Raw genomic sequence first — 18842 nt, forward strand, 5'->3', positions numbered from 1 at the left:
GTGGTACTGGAAATGGTGGAACTGACAGATGAAGGTGGTTCTACAGTGGCCTAGAGAGTGTTGCAGTTTTGTTTGCTGGATGAACTGAAGCTGGAGAGGTTATGTGGAAGGAGTATTACAGTAATTCAGGTAGTAATGCACCTTAAGTTTTCCATCCTCCACTCCTTCATGCCTTATTATTACATCTGTTAATGGTTTGGTCATACGGTGATAGCCTCAATCAATATTGATAAATTTATCTATTTTTCTCCATCCTTAACCCTGAATAATTCAGTTCTTCTTAATGTCGTGTGCTTTCCTCTTATAGTGTTTTCAGATCATTTCCAGTTCACTAGCATCTGTGTACATGTGATCCTTCCTTCTTAGCCGTTATAGTTAATGCTTTAGGATTGGCCATTTTATATGTGATATTATAAATCTTTTCTTTTTTTCTAAATTTTTGCTGTTGTTGTTGTGTATTCTTTCCATAGTATCCAGAAACTCTGCTAGCTATGGTTCTTCAAGATATTGCAGTGAAGTGTGGGGATCAAAGGTACAATCTTTTTTTTTTGAGTTCTATATTTTCAACTTTGTTACTTTTTATCTAATTTGTTATTTTCAAACATGATGATTTTGAGGAGAGTGGTTTGTCAACTTTCCCCTATCAATTTGAGAATTTGAGGCTTACAGGGAGGCACATTTACCATCTCAAACTTGGGAGCTCCCTTTGGAGCTGAACAATTATCTGCTATCGTCAGTCCTTCTCAAGCTGAAATTCTTGTTGTTGGGACAGGTCAGATTTGATGCAGTAACTCCTTATTATTCCTAAAGGTTTCTCTTATGTCACCCAAATTGTCCTCCTAAATTACTCTTTCCACCTTCGTTTTAAGCAGCTGAGAGAAGGATGGTGCCTGGAGCCGGTCCTGATCAATTTGACGTTGCCTCTTTCATGCCGGTCCTGATCTTTAAAGCAAACTGTAAGTCTTGTATTGTTCACAGCACTGACTGATGACCAATGTGAACTTTAAATTACAAATTTTGTTTTCATTTGCATCTAAATTACTAGTATAGTTCATTAATTAGTTGCGATGCCATGGAGGCTTGCTGTAGCATATTCATTTTGTTTGATGCAACTAATTATATTGTGAGGTGTGTTTGATATTTTTCTTTAGTATTGGGGACTGTGTAACCCAAATGCATATTGCAAGCTTTTTATGTTAAACAGTTCATACTCTTCTATTGTAATTTGTAAAACAAGTTATCCTTTATGCGTCACAAGTGCAGTTTTAGATGTGGGAATCCCTAGTATGTTGCAATTTTATGTAATCATACATTAAATTATATTAAGTTAATTATCATATGGCAGGTTGAATTACGAGACTAGTTATAGTGAGTTATGTAATCGAAGTCTTCTTGGACCCATATCTTATTGTTCGCATTGTATTATAAGCAATATGAGGTTTTGCTCTATGTCCCCTGTGACCCTGTGTAAATTAACCAACTATTTTGATCTTTGTTACAGGTTGTGCTGCAAGTTAACGGGGAAGCAGCAACAAAACCAACATCCTGCCAACTATAATCCAGCCCCAGATGCGTTCCAGTCTATGTAGATGCAGACTATAAACCAACATCCTGCCAACTATATGTCTTATACCTGAGCATCCTCAAGGTGATGATAATCACAATTATTTGGGATTTTATATTGCAAATAAAAGGTTAATTCTGCCAGTGCTGTATTGAGGAGCATCCATTTTTTTTGTAAAATAGTGAAGTCTTTAATGTGTGATGTTTTGCATATACTTGATGTAAACTTAAGGAAGTGTTCTGTGCTCTTGGATGTGATATGATTACATAATATATAAAATTTTCTTGTTCAATCCTTTTTTGATGACTTCATTTGTTGATGGATGGCTTGTACATTAAAGAGTAATATTTATGATTTTAGAAAAAAAAAATCAGGTGACCGGAAAATCCAGGTGACCTGAAACTTTAAGGCCACCGGGACTTTAGTTTCCGATCACCTGAAAGCGCCATCTTTTTTCTATTAAAATATAGAGACACATGTGGTGGGCCCGGGAAAGCGTGAAAATTAAGCGTAATAAAAACGCGGGCCTACAGTAATACCGCAAGTGCACGGTCGTCAGTTGTAGCTCGTGCAAGTACGGGTCGATCCACAGAGACTGGGTGTGTTTTGGAGTTTCTAGCTATTTTGGGTTCTAAATTGCTATTGGGCTTTTGAGTTAAGGTGATAACAATGGGCTATGGGCTTTGGTACCAATGGATTATGAGTACCAATGGGCTTTGATTAAGCTTCTGTTTTGGACTATGGGCTTGTGTGATAATGAAGTGCTTTGGGCCTTGGGCCTTTAGCTTGAGCTAGGCTTTGAACCTGGGCTTTTAGCCTTTGGTTCTAAGAATAACTAAACCTTTTGAGTTAACTGTGGGCTGAACTGGCTTGTGCTGTGAGCCAAACTCAGTTGCAGCAGCAGCAGTGGAAAGAAAGCAGTGCACAGCAGCAGCACAAGCAATGCACAGCAGCAACACAACAATGCAAGTAGTAGCAGCAGCAGAACAAGGAGTAGTTGAAGTAGCAGGAGCAAAGACAATGCAATAAATAAAATGTAAAGAAGCAAAGACAATGAAGTAAAGAAGACTAACAAAATAGCAAAGAAAACAAAACAAAGAACATCAATGACAGTGGAGGAAAACAAAAGTAACAAGGAAACAATGGAGGAAATGGAACAAACCAAGGCTGTTTTAGCCAAGGGCGGTGGAGATGGTGAAGGTGAAATGGTGAAGGTGAGCCTAGGCATACTACTAGAGTGGGAAGAGAACCAGTTTGCTCACAGTCACTAGTGAGCACTAGTTTCTCCCCACTGCTCAATCAACACAATGCTTCAAAGGCTTTAGCCTAACATTCACACAAAAAAGTTATAAAAACAGCTATAAAAACAGTGATAAGAAGCCACAAAAACAGATAGATAACAAAGAAGAGCAGGAAAAAATGTTAGGCAGTGGCTGTTTTTGGTTAAATCCTTGTCCCTAATGGAGCTAGGTGGAGGTTCTAGCCTGCCTATGTTCCAGGGCATACATAAATGGAATAGAAGGAGAAGAAGCTTGCTAATGAGCACTAAATTCCTCCATTTCTCAATTAGCTCGATTTACAAGAATTATAACCTAAACTTCCACCACTAACAGTGAACATACTTAACATGAATTACACAAGACAATAGAACATGGACTAGACATTTAAAACAAAATCACAGGGACTGAAATGAAACATGAACTGGAATTAAACATAACCAAGCATGGAACTAGAAATTACCAAACATTGAAATTAAACTAACATAAACCTAATTGCACTAACAGTTGAAAATTAAATCAAAATTAAACTTGCTAAACACAAAATTAAAACCTAAATTGAACTGTTGGAATTGAAATTGACATTAAAACAAACTTAATTGTAACTGAAATAGAAATTGGACTTGGAATTTGAAATTAGAAATTAGAAGTGAACCTAACCCAAATTGGGTGGTTACTTGGCTAGTCCAAGAACACCTTCTACACATAATACATATCCCCTATTTATACCCAGGACACCCAATTAGGGTTTACAAACCAAATCCCTAAATTTCCCCCAAAAACAGTAAAACTAGGGTTTTAAATTCATCTCACCAATCATGATGAAAGTTGTTTCTGACTTCGACCCACGTTGCTACATCTCCTTCTAGCCTTCCTGCACGCTTCGAATTCGTCTATAGACTCACTTATTTTACTGATTTCTCACCTAGGGTTTCAGAGAAAGGAATGGTGAGAAATCAGTGAAATAAGGGGCTAGAGAGAGGGGGAAAAAGGGAGGGTAGGTGATGGTGGTAGATATGGAGACGTTTGGTGGCTGTGGCAGGTATGGAAGTAGCAGGTGGAGGTGATGGTGGCGGAATGGGTGTTTCTGCAGAGGAATGGGGGAGAAGAATGAGTCGACAGTTTAGGGTATAGGGTATCCGTTTTTAGGGTGTTGAGCGGGCGCATCAAAGTTAGATGTTGGCGAAGCTGAACCACTGGAATCGAAGCTGGTAGGTGAATCGGACGGCTCCGCCTGAAGAGTCTGGTATCTACCGTCGGATGTCTTGATACAACGAAGTTAACGGCTCTAGATGGGGTTAGGTGTTGAAGTGTTAAGCGGAAGTATCGAGATTTGATGCGCAGGCAAAGAAGCGACCGTAGGATCTAAATGTGATCTAATCTGAAGGCTTGGAATTTAGGCACTATGGTGTTTTGCAGGGACTTCAGATTTTGATGAACGATGAAGAAGCGACCATTGGATGATGAGATGGATCCGATCTAACGGCTGAGAATGGAGGCGGGTATGGATATAGAAAATGGGTTTGGGTAAGGGTTTTGGGCCTTGGGTATGCCAAGCCCATATCTTCTTTAAGAACAATTCTTCCTTCTTGAGCCCATTCCTAACTTTTTGGTCTTGTGCGCACCATTCTTTGCGGCTTCCTTGCGTAATTTCTTCCGGCTTTTCACCACTCTTCAGCTCTTTTCCGCTCCGCAAGTCATCCAGACTTTATTTATTACCTAAAAATATAAAATTAAGTAAGAAAAATATTTATTCTTGAAAACAATGAAAATACAGAATATGGGATAAAATGTAGAATTAATGCGCAAAGGATGAGTTAAATGCCAACAAAAAGGGATAAATATATACAATATTTGGCACTCATCAACATGTCATCTCTTTAGTGGTCATTTCAGTAGTTAAAGAAAGAGTTAGCAAAGATTATAACATAATCTCTACGTTACAAAGTAAATATGAAGTGTAAAATGTCAATAGTTAGGATAAATACTGTAATGGAAGTAAAGTGTTAGCCTATTCAATTTCCCTAATGGATTAAAAGGGTTAGATAAAATACTAACACATTATATAACTGCCTATAGGTAACCATTTTTTTTAGGTAGGGAAATTAGCTTATATTTTTTCGTAACATTTTATCTCCATTACAAAAACTTGGATTTGGTGTAGTGTCTATAAGCTAACCTTGGCTCCTCCCGGGATACTCTAACCTTAACCTTAACCCAAATATACAATTCTGTAATTTAAACATAGCAATCGACCATGAAATACCAAGAGGAAAAAATAGGAACACAGAAGTACAAGATATCTCGAATATGTACCGAGGACGAACAAGTTCAGAAGGAGAAATAGGAAGATTTTGAAAAGAATCATTAAACCTAGGTACTAATTCCCGTGATCCCGTCGACTTTCGATTGGGATACTATCGAAGATATTTTAAGAGAAATGAATGCATTGTAGTAAAACCTCATGAATCGATAAAGGATTTATTGCCGTTATGGATTGTAGAGAACAGGAAAAAAGAAAAGAAAAAAGGTGTCCCTGCAGATGCATCATCAGTTGAGGTTTACGATACATTTGATATGTGAATCTATCAGCATTGATCTGAAAAAACAAAGTCCTTCGGTAGCCAAAATCATTATCGTGGAAAACAAATCCAGTATTTTTCGTTTGATTTTCTGAATAAATACTACTGAGTACATAATAACTTCAGTATCACAATGCCCAAATGGTCAAAATACGCGTTTAAGGGGATATACTACTGAGTTTCTGAATAAATAAAATAAATCTCATATTGTTATATGTACTATAGCATATATAACACAAAATCACATGAGTAAAATACTGTTAGCAGAAATAAAACGTTAGGTTTGGGGAGAAAACATACCTGACGCTCTAGCTAGCCGTTGATTCCCCATGGATCATTTCAAGCAGCTAAACTTGATCTAGAAGACATCGCTAAACGAAGTTGGCAGATTTTTAGAGGGGATTTTAATATTTCCTATAAGAGCAAGCTAAGTAATGAATGAGTTGTTGAAAGTTGTGGAGGCAGGGGGGTATGTGATTCCATTGCCGATTCAAATGCTGCGACTTCATTAAGCAACGACATGTTATATAAATTGCGAGGCAGACACCACTAAGACTGCTCAAGCTTTTGCCTATACTTCCTATTCTGGGATATAGTTCTAGACTTCCCATTATGGAAGAGAATGCATGAGGCAGACGGATCAGAGTTGTTCCTATAGAGAGAGGAAAAAATGTTTAAGATTAGACAATTGGGAAGTTGTAGTTGTAACTCCTGAACATTTTATCGATTATTTTTGGGGAACACATTCAAAGTAAGATTTCAAGTTTAGGTTGAGATGGAGGTGACTGGTGAGCATCTATTATCCCCATTGCTATTTCGGTGTATATGGTTTTAACAAATGAACACATCTTCAACAGTTTTTTTTTTTAATTGCTCAATTCAAATTCTACGCTCATCAGTCAAGGGTTTGATTTAATTTACTAAGGACTTTACATTGTTTCCCGATTTCCAAGATGCAGACGCATCTCAATGATCTAATTGTCGCAAAGCAGGTAATTGCAATCCATCTATTGTTGAGACATTATGATCAACTGTTCCTGAGCACCTATTAACTATACTGCTTTAGAAAAAGAACTCTTTTAAGTATATACTTTTCTTCATTGCAGCATATTACATGAACTCCTCCATGTTTCTTGAGAGAGTGTTTCACTTGATGAGAAATTGTCTATGACATACTTCTACATAAAAAAACTTTTATTCATGGTAAGAATATATTATGTCGTGGCCCAAAATATATCTGATCTTCTATTCTTAAAAAGCCGATTAATCACAAAAAGGTTGAGCCTCGGCCATAGGCCGAGGTGATACCTAGTTCTATTTTATGCATTTTCTGCTTCTTGACATCTTCGTGTAGGTATGATGATGTTATTAAGGCGATGTATGTCGCTCTTTCAAAAACTTTTGGTTTCCTCGAGGCGGAGCATGACACAAAGCGGTCCTGCTAAGGCTCGTTACAAGGATGCGGGGAGTATTTAAAATAAAATTACATCTGGAAAAGCGGGGGTCTAACAACCACTCCGAATATTTCGTTTAGGAAATTTGTATGGACTAACTCCTATATAATTCCAAGAGAATCAACTAGACAGTCATACTCAATCAAAGAAAATATATCCAAAAGTTATATCTTTGTTTCTCAATGTAATAAGTAAATCAAACAGATAGAAATCCGGGAGCCTGAGTATTATGAGAAACAACTTGAATGGTACCAAAGACCAATGTTCAAGTGCCAATCAATTTCAATCAACAACCAAAGGTTGGATTTACCAATTGATTGAACTATGCACAACCTGTGATATTTCAATTATATAAACAAATATAATGCAGAAAAAAAAATAACACAAACACCAGAAATTTTGTTAACGAGGAAACCGCAATTGCAGAAAGACCCCAGGACCTAGTCCAGATTTGAACACCATACTATATTAAGCCGCTACAGACTCTAGCCTACTACAAGTTAACTTCGGACTGGAATGTAGTTGAGCCCTAACCAATCTCACACTGATTAAGGTACAGTCGTGTTCCTTACGCCTTTGAATCCCAGCAGGACTCTACGTACTTGATTCCCTTAGCCGATCTCACCCACAACTAAGAGTTGCTACGATCCAAAGTCAAAGACTTGATAAACAAATCTGTCTCACACAGAAAAGTCCATTGAATAGATAAATTTATGTCCAACAGAAATATCTACGAACTTTTTGTTCCGTCTTTTGATAAATTAAGATGAACATGAACCAATTGATACACCGGTCTTATATTCCCGAAGAACAGCCTAATAATATCAATCATCTCACAATAACTTAACTATATGGTAGTAGAACAAGTTATTGTGGAATCACAAAGAATGAGACGAAGAGCTTTGTGATTACTTTTTATATCTTACCTATCAGAGATAAATCTCGAGCAAATCTTAGAGAAGATAATACTCAATACGATAGATCAAAGTAAGATCAGAGAACGCAACTATAGAGAAAATAGTTGGGTCTGGCTTCAGAATCCCAATGAAGTCTTTAAGTCGTTAACATATAATTGTTTTAGGAAAAACCTAGGTTAAAAGAGAATCGACTCTAGTCGCAACTAGTATCACACAGGAGGTGTGCGGATTAGGTTTCCCAGTTGCTAGAGTTCTCCCTTATATAGTCTTCAAATCAGGGTTTGATAACTTTGTAACAAAGCAATCAATATCCATCGCTAGATGAAACCTGATTTAAGATTCAAGCTAATATCTTTCCACCGTTAGATGGTCTTAGCTTGTTACACACAAATGAAATATACCTTCATTCCGATATGGGTAACTGTATCTAAATGTATATATTAAGTTGGCTCAATAACTGTTAACCGAAGTTAGCCATATGAACAATTTTCTCTTAACCATGTTCATCTTAACACTTCTGAATCAATTGATAATCAAATGAACCTAATTGTGTTAATCATAAAGTTGTTCAATTGTTTATACTCTCATGAAGTATGCAAGACACAATTGAAGCAAAATCGGATTGATTCAAAAGAATCAGTTCATGAACATTTTAGCAATGGTTTGCAAAGATTGCATTCCTGAATTTATAAATGTATTTGTTCATGTGTATGAAATCATACTTAACCGATTTAAGAACTTAAACCACTTAAGTTTGCAAAGAGATACGCGAACTTAAGTTCCATACATTGGTCACAAGCAAGACAGTTTGCATATGGGTATGCAAACTTTAACTCCGGACCGAACTCACTTGAAATCGTTTGTGAACGGGTATGCAAACTTGGTTCCCGGATTTCAACTGTTAAATCAGTTTGCGAACGGGTATGCAAACTTAAGTACTCTGACTTAAACAGTTGAATAAGTTTGCGAACAGGTATGCAAACTTAACTTCCGCTCCTGAATTCTATCAAAACAGTTCGCACACTTAGTACACAATCCAGACATGGGTTTTAGCTCTTAACTCCCATTTCAATCATTGAAACATTCTTACAAGACGGCAATAGTCGTCGCACAGAAACTATTAGCTTATAAACAATTTTCAAGTGATCGATGATGAGGTTGTCAACCTATCAATAATAATTCTCTTATGCTACACAATTCTATAAAGAAGTAGTGAGGCAAGTCGAGTTCGTATCCACAGGGAGGTGTGAGTTTGAAGTTATTATGTAAGAAAATTGATGTTGTTGGAAAACACAAATTCTGAAAATTGCAAAGTTTGTAATTCAAATTATGAGATGGAATTGATTAGAGATTCATCCGCCACAACCAAACAAGATATTATTAATCATACAGGTTCTACTCCCAATTAATTTCGATTGTTAACAACTTTTAGACAAGTTATAAGCTCAACTAATCTTTGGATTCCTTAAATCACTGCATAGAATAAGTTGTCTAGCGGATTCTAATCAAATGAACCACCTAAAATAAGCTCTCTAGGTGTAATTCAATCAATTGATAAATTTGTGAATCAAGTTGCTCCTAGCCACATGTTCATAAGCTCGACACGTTAACCTAGGGTTATCTTTTACACACTATTGCATACAAAATTCCTTTGCGACTAATAGTGCACCACTACTTTTGTAAAGATCACTCTAACAATTACGGATTAAAGTTTTCAATACTAGCATTAGAGTTGCATACAAAATACCTAATTGCGCACTTAGATACCAAGCATACTTCTCGTCATAAAATCGGTAAAAGACAATCAACAAAAGAAATTTATCGGAAGAATAACTTGCAAAAATTGATTAATAAAACATGTTCGGAGTTTTGAAATCCTCCCCAATCAATAAGATTGTTAGCTACTCATATTGAGGTTCATGGCGAGCATTAAATTGAATAAAAGATGGAAAGCAAACACTGGGTTATAAAATCCTGGAACTTGCAAATCCAGGTGAGCTGGTGATGGAGAACTGGTTGGGAACTTCTCTCAAACGCCTGCTGTGTCGTTTCCTGTATAAAAAGAGGTAGGTCTGTTGTGTTTCTGCGCCTCCCTTATATCTTTCTTTCCCTGCAATTCTGCGACCTAAACAGACCCAATAATCCCAAACATACATAAACCCTGTAAGCTCCCAATCTCAGCCGTTAAACTCCCACAACTGATGGCAAATATAACATGTGTTGGCTGTTTTGACGGACCCAAACTCGTTCCAAAATGGAGATTAATTAGTACCCAAGTTTGCTTACCTTATCTCCTAGCCAATGCCAGGCACGCAGCATTCACTGCTCACAGAGCCATGGCTCATAGCTGCACAAAACTGGTACGGAACTGCACTTCTCATTCTCCACCACCTGGACTGCCGATAACATTACCTGAAATCATCCAGAACCAGCCACTTCTCCTCCTTGTTCTTCTCTCACATTGCACATCACTATTTCTATCAGCCTGTACTTGAGAACACACGAGCTTCCACTTGCAACTGATTTATTTCCATCTGCTTTGCATCTTGCCATTCATTGCCAAGCTTCTAACAAACTGAGAACCCCCACAAACTCAAGCTAGATCATCTCTCCAGAACTATCGGCAACAGGTCATGTCTCAAGCTCAAATCCAATCAAAATAATCCCTGAACTTTAGCCATTCTTCTCAGCTTCAAACTCCTGAAGCACAGCCACCATCACCCTTTGTAAACAACCACCGGAGTCATCAACGACACATTCATTCTCTTCCTCTTTCTCCAGCTGAGATGACAACCACAGCTCGTATACATTCATGGCAGCAACAACAAATATCACCCTATCTTCTCGCTGGAACTCAGCTTCGAACTGTGTATAACCCTTCACCATTTACTGCCAATTACAAACCTCTATTCCATCTCGACTGCCATCACAGAATCCATGGCTAGCAGCAACGACCCTATCCCAGCTTCTTCTCAACAAACCGGCGGCAGACCATTCCCTTGATTTCTAGTTGTTCCTGGATTAGGTAATTCTGCAAACACCTGCTGACCACAATGAAATGTTGTTGCGGTGCATCAAGAATCACCTTCTATGCCTCTCAAAATCCCTGCGTATTCAATTCAACACTAACCCATACTCAGAAATCATTCGAACATTCATCTGCACCATTTATCATCACATACAAACATTAACAGCATCAGTTCTTCTGCCTTGCATTCTCGATCTCAAATGGAATTCTCAACCCTTGTTAACAGCCGCAAAAACAGTTCAGCAACAATTCATTTCCACTGGTTTCTTGGCATATGAAATCTGTTCAAAACTCCATCATAACTTCACTATTCGAATCTCAACAGTAGCAGCCTTTCTTCCCTTCTTTCTTCTCGACAAATCTTAGCAGACGAAACCCATCTTGTTTATGTGTTATTCTCGTCATAGAATACTTTTTCCAACCCTTGGCAGACTAACATCAAACCTTGACCAGTGACGGCAACTGAGTCTTAGAGCAGCAACAGGGAACTCCGGCTAGTTTTCACTCTCATCTCATGTCTCTGCTAGTGAATTGGATTCTCGATTTGGTTTCAAGACCTAATTCCCCTTCTCAACTGCACGTGCCACACCTTGATGTACAGTCCAAAATGTGTGAAATTCATTTTATTTATTTATTTATTCTTTTCTTTTGTAGCAAAAGTACAATGCTAAGCCCGTGAAATGGCCAGCAGGTCGAGCACCCATTTCAGCCACCACACAAGCTCCATTTTGGTGTAACCAAATTGAAACTATGATGGGATTATGTCTTGGGATTTTTCCTGATATAAAATACTTAAGAGAAAATAAAATTAGTGGTACTTTTCCTTCCTTTTCGCAGCTTCGAGCCATTGTACCTAAAAACATAGAAAAGAAGCGTAATATACAAAATTTCAAGAGAACTAATAAGAAAAGTGTAAGACATCGTTATCAAAATTGGGTGTTTTAGACACCTATCAATCGAATGATCAATATGAAACTTTCCGGACTGTTTCACACAAATCATGTAAGATGTTACTAGGTGATTTTCACATGATCATCTTTTGACTTTCGTCAAGAATAATGATGGACGTAGTTAAAGCAAAAAGCTTTCCAACACATATTTCGAGAAAGATATAAGCGAGTTAAACTCGGCTCGAAATATCAATTTTGTGTATAATGTAAAGTCTATATAGCTATGCGACTTTGCCTCAATAGGAGTTAGAATAGAATATACTTTTGAGTGAGAGATGAGTTCAAGTCTCTACATACCTTTTGTTGATGAAGTTCCACAAGCTCCCCTTAGTAATTCTTCGTCTTCAATCAATGAACGTCGTGAAGTCTAAAGCTCAACTACACATTTTATCCTAATCGGAGACATAGCTATAAGTAGACTAAAAATCAAGACTTATAGTTTTGACAACTAAACTTGACAAATAAGCTTGAGATAGCAACGGTTGCGAGTTCGACCGAGCAGCGCACTAACAATCTCCCCCTTTGTCTATTTTAGTAACAAAACTATCAATACATACGAATTACAAAATAAATGAACTTTGTAGCTTCTCATCCAAATGCTTTATTTCCTTGATTCTTCGCCACTCCAAGTGAAAAAGTGGGGGTACAACTACCTCACACAATATTTCGCTTAGCAATCTGTATGGACTAACTCCAATATACTTTTAAGAGAATCAACTAGACAGTTAGACTCAATCTTAATAAAAAAGTATATCAAAGAGTTATATCTCAATTCCTCGATCCAATCCTTACTCAAACAAATAGAAATCTGCGAGCCTGATTAACTACAAGGGAAATAACTTGAACGGTACCAAAGACCAATGTTCAAGGATCAATCAATTTCAATCAACAACCAAAGGTTGGATTTACCAATTGATCGATTCAGCGCACAACCTGTGATATTTCAATTATATAACAATATATAATGCGAACTTGCGGAAGTTCTCGACCCGAGAAAATCTGCTGGAGTTTGAGAACTCCTTCCGGGAACTTAAGTCCGCGAACTAAGTCTGCGAACTTAAGCTGGTTATATCTAAAGACAATTGTTTGTGAACTTATTTATATTAGGGGTTTTTGAGTTTTTCCCCCTAAACGAATTAGTAATGTAACTTTCCCCTCTAAGTTGTTAATACTAGCGACTTATCCTCTAAACTCAAAGTTCAGTCAAAAATGACCCTAGACCGCATGTACCATATGTAGGAAATACAGGTTTGGATGGCGCCCCAAATCCATTTCCGGAAGGTGAATAGAAATTGAGCCTGTTCCCAAAAGATATATCCCAACAGTTGTATCTTAACGTTTGTATTGAAATCGTTTTTTCAACCGTCGTGTCTTTTAAAGTGTTATAAAAACCTTGTTTTGCAACAACAGAAAGACATAGAAAATTCTCAGTCGCTTGTACAAAAATAAACTTTGCTTTTGAAAGTCTTCATAAAGAGAGTTTGGTGCTGCTTCATACGTTCGATTGATTGGTGTTATTCCTGTGCAAAGCTAACATCAATAGGTATAGTTGTATCTTGGCTAAACTTACTTCTGGATTCGTCATTTGCACCATTAATGGACGGGAAGTTAAAGTTTTCAGGAAAGAGGATTACCTCGCCTCTATACGCCACTTGCATTCATTGTTTTACCGTTTGCATCTTGTTTTAACATGTCTTATGTTCTTAGAGAATTCTACCACTGTTTTGCTTTCAAAGAATGATCAGAATGGATTGCAGACAAGGTGTTTTGTGATTTTGTCGCAAACAGAACTTGTGCGAATCTGTACAACCAATACATGGGTATTGTGTTTGGGTATTGGTATTATCCATTGCGTGGTTTATAACCCAGATTTTTTAACAATCTTAAAACTTTAAAAATTTTGTATTTTAGTATTTGGGTTATATTTCAGTTTCCTGTCATTGGATTATTCATTGATAGCATACTGGTTTCTCCGGAACTATGAATGACATTGCGGTGAACCATGTCTAATTGTTAAGTTGTGATACAACTTTCATAGGTTGGGTGTAAATTAAATCACAATCTTGGTTGTTAATGTTTTACAATCTTGTTGTGTTAGTGATATACGTCCATTGATCTTTATGGTTATATACAGTGTTATGGTTGTATATGACCTTCGGTTGGTATTTACCGTTTCCATTGTTTATTGCAGTAAACAATGACGAACGGAAGCGACACTAACGGTGAGAAAATCACCAACCCTCCCAACGGTTCTAACAATGGTTCAAACAATGATGTTGGTTCCTCCAAAGCAGTTACTTCCTCTCATCCCCATACTGAAAAGCCCGAGAAATTTAATGGTTTTGATTTCAAAAGGTGGCAGTCAAAGATGCTCTTCTACCTGACAACATTAGGCTTGGCTGCATATCTCACCGAAAATCCTCCAACTGCGAAGGATGGTGATGCTCTTCAAGTCTCGGCAACACAAGCTTGGCTGCATTCCGATTTTCTCTGTAAGAATTATATTTTGAATTGTCTGGCAGATTCCCTATACAGTGTTTATTATCCTATGAATACTGCGAAAGAAGTATGGGAGTCGCTGGAGAAGAAATATAAGACTGAATCGGCGGGAGTGAAGAAATTTATAGTTTCTCGATTCCTGAACTTTAATATGATGGACAACAAGTATGTTATGACACAAGTTCAAGAATTTCAGATGATTCTTCACGAATTGAAGGCTGAGAAGATGACTTCAAGTGAATCCTTTCAAGTCGGTGCCTTAATTGAGAAATTGCCCCCTTCATGGAAGGAGTTCAAAAATTATCTCGAACACAAAACCAAGGAAATGACCTTGGAGAACTTGATATGCAGACTGCAAGTTGAGGAAGAAAACCGGACTGCTGAAAGGAAGAATGAGAAAGTTATTGACGATAAAAAAGTCAATATGGTGGAAGACGGGACCAGTAGCAAGAAAAGGAAAAGAAAGAACCATGGAGGAAACAATGACAACGGTAAAGGAAAGAAAAAGAAATTTAATGGCGAATGTTACAACTGTGGCAATAAAGGTCATTATGCGAAAGATTGTAAATCAAAGAACAACAAGGAGAAGAAAACCAAAGCGTCTGGGAGTGAAGATGAATCTGAAATAAACATGGTGGCAATGCTCACTCATGGATCTCCAGGCTCAAAGGTATGTCTCAGTCCGCCCCCATTTAAGGTCTTAGTTGTTTGAGAAGTTAACTTGATTAATAATACCAACGAGTGGTGGGTGGATACTGGGGCAACGAAGCATGTTTGTTCCGATCGAAGTCTGTTTGCATCTTATGAGGAGATGAAAAACGCAGATCCTGTGTTCATGGGAAATGCTGCAACTGCGGATGTTAAAGGGAAGGGTACCGTAATTCTGAAATTTACTTCTGGAAAGAAACTCACCCTTACCAATGTCCTACATGTGCCAAACATTAAGAAAAATCTGATCTCCGGCAGTCTTCTCGTAAAGAATGGCTTTAAGTTAACATTTGTGTCAAATAATTTTGTCATCTCCAAGAACGATGTATACTTGGGGAAGGGTTACCTCAATGGAGGTTTGTTTAAGGAAAATGTAGCGACTGTCATTTCGTAAAGAATAAAGATGATGTCTGTTAGCGTCCCACTGGATTGGACAGTGGTTTTTATGCTTAGTATTTACTATGTATTACATAAGTCATTAGTATGTTGAAGTTTATGTATTAAGGAACTGATGTATCTGTGTAATTGGTTCCTAGAACTTGTTATTTCGTGATAAAAGTTCATTTGGTTTCTAAAATTCAAGAGAGTTACTTTTTTTACTGTATACTATTTGAATTTGGGTTTGGTCTTGGTGATAAAACAAACTTGTGTTTTTAAATTGTCTCAGTTAAGAATGTTAATTTATAAGTTGCAAGGTGCCAACCAAATGAAAATAAGGGAACTCTGATTGTATCCATTGCAGGTATGTGGATCAAGTTTGGAAGCAAATTTGATCTACAAACAATGGATTTTTTGCGGAGGTTAATACACCCTTCCATACAGACTTTGTGTTCTTTTATAACGATGACAAGTGGAACAGAAAGCTAGGGAATCAAAGAAGAATGATTTCACTTCTGTGTTCGTTTCAAGACGCACAACACTGTTAACATAAAGTTTTCCTTCTTGACATTTCTAATCTTCACAACACTTTTACGGCATAGTGAGTGCTTTGTTGTTAGAGGATACCGACTAGTTTCATAATAAGTCAGAATCATTGTGGAACAAACTAATGAAGAGACGTAATTATTGGTACTGGTACCAGACTCATTGGTGGGTATTGACTGGTTTTCAAGACAAAAATTGACAACCCTGCAAATGTGGGGGTATGTGCAGTTGGTCCTAATTTGATTAGTTTTGGGATTAACTAGGTGTCACTTCATTTTCGTTTAAAGAAAAATGATATTGTGCACTTGCGCAATCAGTAACCGTTCATGTACATAAGGATGGTTGATACCTTTATTTTGTGCATAATTACTACTGGCGTTAAAAGTACAGTAGTGCAAACTTAATTTGAGGAAGTATATAGGGGACGATCAAGTCTGGGTACTTAATTAACTTGGCCAGAGACCAAGTACTAATCAGTGATTGATTAAATATTAAGAACCAATAATCTTGACTATATATATACTTGACTAAGAGCAACCACAGCCATGAGACGGACCAAATACCAAAAGTAAGACTAAAAACCAAAAAAATTTGGTATTCTGGGTGTTCAAGCGCAGTGGTAGAACACCAAATTTGGTGAAGCGTAACTTATACACACGCCCGATGTCAGACGGAAATTATATTCACGTTTGTTGATTAGGCGGCTTTATATTATGCGTTTGAGTGAAACGTAGGTATAATGCGCGTTTGATTGAGGCGTAGGTATAATTAACGCCGGATATGGGACGGGGATGGAAAGTGCGTCTACAGGGACGGGGATTAAAAGTGCGTCCCATTCATATGGAGATATAAAGTGCGTATGTTTCGGGCGTTAATGGCTTATGCGTCTGGGTGAGACGTTTATACAAGATGCGTTTGATTGGGGCGTTTATAGAAGGAGCGTCTGAATGGGGCGTGCATTGAAGAAGCGTCTGTGTGGGGCGTGCATGAAAGAGGCGTCTGGTTGGGACGTTTTTAATAAGTGCGTCTGGTTAGGACGTTGTTAATAAGTGCGTCTAGTTGGGACGTTGTTAATAAGTGCGTTTCGATGGGGCGTGCACAGAAATAGCGTTTGTGTGGGGCGCTTTTAGAAAGAGCGTCTGAATATATACTTCTTTTATCCTCTTCTCCTCCTCTTTTTACATAACCTACGTTTTTACAGAAGAAAAAAAAACGACGAAACCTAAGTAAAAATCTAGGGCAATACCTAAATCTCATGTGACGGCCATTTGATTGGGTGCGGAGAAACGAGTTCTTGTGAAAGAAACGACTAATCTTATTCGTTAATCGGGTGCGGGCAAATTTGATTGAAGATTAAAGGTATGGTTTGTTTTGGGGTAATCTGTTTTTGGTTGGATAATTTGATTAAAGATTAAAGTTACGATTAATTAGGCTGTGTTTGGGTGGAATCGGTGGATTGCATGTTGATTTCATTAAGCATACCGTGAGGTTACTGTTTGTTTGATTATGTACTGTTTATTTGATTACTGTTTGTTTGATTACTGTTTGTTTGATTAGTTTGTTTGTTTGATTAGTTATATACTTCCGCATCATCATCTAATAGCGAAATAACACACTGTAACATGATTGATAGAATACAATAATTCTAATTTATCACCTGTAGTAGTTCACTCAAATCCATTAAACATGTATTGTTGTTGCTCACACAAGGGGAGATACAAAATTTTAAACAGTTCTGTGATATAGACGGTGTATGTAGTGAGATTCAAACTCGTTTAATGTAATTTTCGTATTTATTTACTTTAAAAAATTTTGATCTTCTATACTGTAAGTAAATAAAAAATAATCTTTACTGTAAATTTTTTTGATCTTCTATAATATAGAATAGAACTTCTTATGGATGCTGTAAACTCAGAAAAAACAATTACTAACTTGTATTTATATCGTGCTCAGATGTTGAGCAGAATAACGTCGAGATTTGCACAAGGAAAAAAGATGAATAATAAGAAACGCAAAGGTAAAGGTCCAATGGAGCCTGAAATAGACCCTAATGTTGGAGATTTGGAAGTTCCAGATACCGGGTTCGATGAAGATAGCGAAGATGAAACAACACCGTCCGTGGTATCCCTAGATAACTACAATTGCCTGGAAGATAGTGACAAACACGCTTCTACAGATATTACATATTCAAGCGATCCAAAATTCAGGTACCAACATCGTGGTTCACTCTTTTCGGTCATTGTTTATTATAAGGAGATAACAAAACATAGTCCAAAAATTAAATACATTATCGACAAGGCAGGATGGGGACGTTTATTAGCCATGGAAATAGGAGAAGCATCACACCCAGTGATTGATTATCTTGTTGAACGTTGGTGGGATACAACGCATACTTTTCACTTCCCTTTTGGTGAAATGGGATTCACGCCGCTTGATTGGGTAGTGTTGACAGGATTGAGTATTGGAATTGGGGATGATGTTCCGTATAACCCAGTCAAAAATTTGATTATGTCCGTGAGCATGTTTTTCCAGAAATAGAAGAACCCTTAGATTATGAAGATCCCCCAATCTCTGGAAAAAAACGCCCCCCGGCACAGTGGATTTCAGATGCAATCACAATTAAATTTTTGACTACGTATTTCAAAGAAGATATCTTGGTTGCAGCTAATTTGGATGACAAACTTGCAGAAAAAGTGGCGAGGGCCTTTTTTATGTATGTTTTGGAAATTTTTTCTTTTCCAATGCAAAGAACTACATTGATGCGGCTTGGTTAGCTGCTTTTGAGGATCTAAATGCAGTTGATATGTATGACTGGGGTGGTCCTGCTTTTGCAAAATTGTATGTGGCACTCAACGCATCTGGTAGGGGACAGAAGTCATTAACTGGGCCGTTCCAAATATTAGAGGTAAATTATTATTTATTTTTATTTCATTTAAATG

Source organism: Papaver somniferum, unplaced genomic scaffold (genome assembly GCF_003573695.1).
Source record: "Papaver somniferum cultivar HN1 unplaced genomic scaffold, ASM357369v1 unplaced-scaffold_132, whole genome shotgun sequence".
NCBI lineage: Eukaryota > Viridiplantae > Streptophyta > Magnoliopsida > Ranunculales > Papaveraceae > Papaver > Papaver somniferum.